The sequence below is a fragment of the Camellia sinensis genome, chromosome 2, assembly GCF_055761805.1.
Source record: "Camellia sinensis isolate YWXY chromosome 2, ASM5576180v1, whole genome shotgun sequence".
NCBI classification, from domain to species: domain Eukaryota; kingdom Viridiplantae; phylum Streptophyta; class Magnoliopsida; order Ericales; family Theaceae; genus Camellia; species Camellia sinensis.
Window position 1 is genome coordinate 159,312,667 of NC_138962.1, and position 3,964 is coordinate 159,316,630.

General features: G+C 32.9%; 1 long non-coding RNA gene across 1 annotated transcript; it reads left to right on the forward strand.

The window, feature by feature from the left end:
- Window positions 1-411: 411 nt before the first annotated feature.
- Window positions 412-3,690, forward strand: LOC114291670 (uncharacterized). Its single transcript, XR_014361927.1, has 3 exons — window positions 412-972; window positions 2,484-2,752; window positions 3,409-3,690. It is a non-coding gene; the product is annotated as an uncharacterized LOC114291670 (long non-coding RNA).
- The last annotated feature ends 274 nt before the right edge of the window (window positions 3,691-3,964 follow it).

Below are 3,964 nucleotides of genomic sequence, written 5' to 3' on the forward strand. Positions count from 1 at the left end.
AAATATATATATCGGCGTACCGCAGCCGTACCAGTATCATATTTTTTTTGAGTTTTGTCGTATTCGTGTACCAGCACTCATAGCCATGCTCATACCCTCACCCGCACCTGCACCCGCACCCGTGCTTCCTAGCTTAGATGTTTCTAAATAATAAAATATTTGTGAAAAATATTTTAAAAAATTAATAAATACACAAAAATACGAAAAATGTATTGAATTTTCGTATTTTTTTTAGATTTTTGGTATTTAGTGAATTTTTTAAAGATTTTTTTCACAAATATTATACTTTTTAAGTGTATTTATATTAGGTGTGTCTAAAAATTTTAAAAATTGCTTAAAATATTAAAAAAAATCAATAAAAACAAAAAATACAGAAAACGAAAAAGTAGAAGTTTCTGAAAAGTGAAACCTTTTTTTAGAATCATTTTTTAGATTCATTTTTTAGTTATTTTAATCCGATTAAATTTTTTTTGTTGAGAATGAATTTTTAATTTTTTTTTTTATAATTTTGTGAGAGAAAAGTGAAATAATTTTAATTTGAATGTAATATTTTATTTTATTAATTTTTTAATCTATTTTATTTTTTAATAAATTAAATTAATCCAAACTATCGTACCAAACGGGCCTTAGTTAGTCTGGTTGAGCGGCCCATGTTACAAGCAAACTCTTAAGAAACAAAAAGCACATTTGGCCACTATTTGACATCCCTATATTAACGCACTTTTTAATCATTTTATTTTTTTAAAAACATTTTATCTCTCTATATTTTTACGCATCTCTCTTTATAAAAAGTAAAAACGTATACATATTTGGTTGATCCCAAACACCATCTTGGTTTTTTTTTAGAAAGGAGAGAATCAAATATAATCAAAGAAGAATTTTTCAGTGTGCAAGAAAGAAAGAAGACGCAGTCGATCGGGGCCGCTGGGGCTGTTGTTACGTTGCTTGTCGCTGCTACGTAATTTCACTGCGGTTAGTCCTTTTTTTATCTCAAGCATATACTATTTGCACTGTTTGGTTGCTGAGAAAATGAAGAAAAGAGAAAGAAAATTCAACATTTCAATAATTCTAGAGTTTTTCTTGTTTAGAACTGTATAAAAATTATGTTTCTACTCTCGTTAGATGATTCTTTCATTTTTGCGAACCCAAACACTAAACTATAAGAATAATTGTGTATATACTTTTTGTGTGTGTGTGTGTGTGTGTGTTAAACTTCGTTGAGAAGTAGAGAAATTTGAAATTCTTTGTGAAAGGCTATTGATTTGTCTAAGGAATTAATTAATCTCACTCTTTTATGCTAGTTATTGAGGTAATCACTCACGTAGTGCTTGCATTTGAGATTTTAAGCTCGCACTGTATGTGTTCGACTTTTTGTTTCTGTGACATGTATCCACCGTTGTAGACCTGTGTTGGCAATCAGATTGGAGAAAACTATGGGAATTTTATTGTCAGAGTTGCTTTTGTTGTTTCTACAGCTTTCTGAACAATTGAAAGACTCATGAATCAACCCCATTCTATTTTTTGATATAGTTAGTCATTTTTCATTTAGATTTTTCGCAGGCATTGCCTTGCAAATGATGTACGTTGATAATTGATGTGATGGCAAATGAGTAGAAGAAAATATAAATCCAGTTGCTATTGGCTCTACCCAATTGGCATTCGTGATTATAATTCCAAAACGGTTATGAATCAATGGCTGCAATTCATAGTTCTGATGGTGTTTTGTTTATTTATTGGTCTAAAACCAAAAATGACGCAAAACTACAAAGTCATATGGGTTCATATAATAAGGTCATTCCCCATTTCAAGTCAGCTTTCTATTCTAGGAATTGGAGAGGTTATGGCCTCTCTTTTTAGCCCTAGTTAAAACCTATTTTTCAGAACATGGGGACTTCAACGTAATTGCAGATCCAGTGGCAATGGTTGTGGAGTTTGCCTTTAAAATAGATGCAGGATACTGTCAGGATGATGTTAAATCCTTTGTGAAGTTCATATCCTTGGGAAGCTCCTTGAAAGCAGTAATATATTGGCATTAGGAAAATGCTATGCAAACAACTTTTTGTATAACGTTTATTTATTTTTAATAAATAGTTGTGGCCTGCAATAACAAAGCATTGATAAGAACAACTCAGCTACCACATCAGTTTGTTTGTATGGCATTACTCTTTTCATTAATATCCATAATTCTTGCCTTAGGAATTTATTCAGGGCTCTAGTACTATGAATTCTGATGACTAGTCAAAGTGTATTGTACATCATGGTTTTCTATAGTTGTCTAATCTCAACTGCGAAACTGAAACTTTTGCATAAATTTCCAGTATTTGTGCTGTTCCCTTCTTGTGTTTGTGCACATCTTTGTCTCAAATTTGATATTGAACCATCTTGGTGCAATTTTGTGTCTCTGCTTCTCATGTGATTCTGTTTAATGAGTTTTCCATCTCAATTTACTAACTTTTGCTGCTATGTGTAATTGAGCCATGCAGAAGCTAGTATTCTCCTATGGGAACTAAAGAGCCAAAAGGTCAATTGAAAGGAATGGACTGGGAAAATATTGGTGATTCCATCCATAATGAGCCCAGTGCGGGGCCTGTTACGAAGAAACGGCTTCCAAGAAAGGTTAGGCAAATCCCAGATTGTTATTTTCTTCCTCGGAGATCATTACCCTCTGCAATTGCCTTTTACGGGGCATGGATTGTTGCTGGAGTTGGTGCAGGGATGCTAGCAGAAATCTGGATAAACAAGAAGGTCAAAGGTATGCCCTTTGTTAGGCTAAGGATGTGTTTGGATTTTGGATTTGGGAAGGGATTTGAGGAGGGAAAGGAAATGTGGAGTGAAATGTAAATGAAATATATGCTATTTTTTTTTTTTTTTTTTTCCATTATCTTTTCCCTCCACAAATCCCTCTCCAAATCCAAGATCCAAACACAACCTAAATATTTGCCGGTCATAAGTTTAGATTGAACACTAAGCTTTTGTTGGTTGGTTATCAAAACACATGGTGATCTAAATATGACGTTCTTCAAGTGAAATTTGAAGAGTAAGACAGCAGGAAGTGTTTGCAATGAACAAATATTTCTAATCCTTATACTTGAGAAAGATTTAAGTTTGGTTATTGAATGGGTAAATTGGAATAGCACAGGAAAGTTTTTGTTCAAGACTGATAAAGATTGTTATTATGATTTAATGGTTGATATCAATAAGGGATACATACTGAACTTGCAATTTCAAAGCATTCCTCTATAAAACTAGAGGAAGTTGCTTTCCTTCCCTTTCCTTTAGAAAATTGTGCGATCTATAAATTAAATTCTTAAATCTATTTGTTGTTAGATGATTTGTCATCCTCTCTGTATTTGCGCACTTAACTATAGCTAACATATGATTTTTTTATTTTTTATTTTGGTTAAGTAGAGGATGGTGGTATCATTTGGGAGTTTGACAAATGAAAACTGGAAGTGGCATTCCAAGGAACTCTCCTGGTTGGTGGCCAACAAATTAGTTGAAATCCAAATATCGGTTTTAAATGTTACAGTTTTGGTATTATTACAAACATATTTTATGTTGTTTCAAGCTTTTCTCTCTGATTAGCTTTGATTTGTTCTTTGTAGTATGGGAAACTTAATTAGAAGTTGTTTTAGATTGTTTGAGGTGGTTGAATCCCGGTGAATCCAATGGAAAGTTTATTATCAGATAGATTATGTTCTAACATGCCCTCCTCTGAATACTTTTGCTCATGTCTTTTGAGTTTTTAGTGGCCTGTTTGGAAAGCAAGAAAGTATCTGGAAAGTTGAATTTTGTTTCTCTACAGTTATAAGCTATGAAGCACGGGTGTGGGTACGGGTACAATCCGGGTACACCGATATGGCAAATTCTTAAAAAAGTAGGGTACGGGTACGGGTACGGCTGGGGTACGTAAATTTTTATTTTTTATTTTTAAATTGATAGCTAAACATCTAAAATACAAATC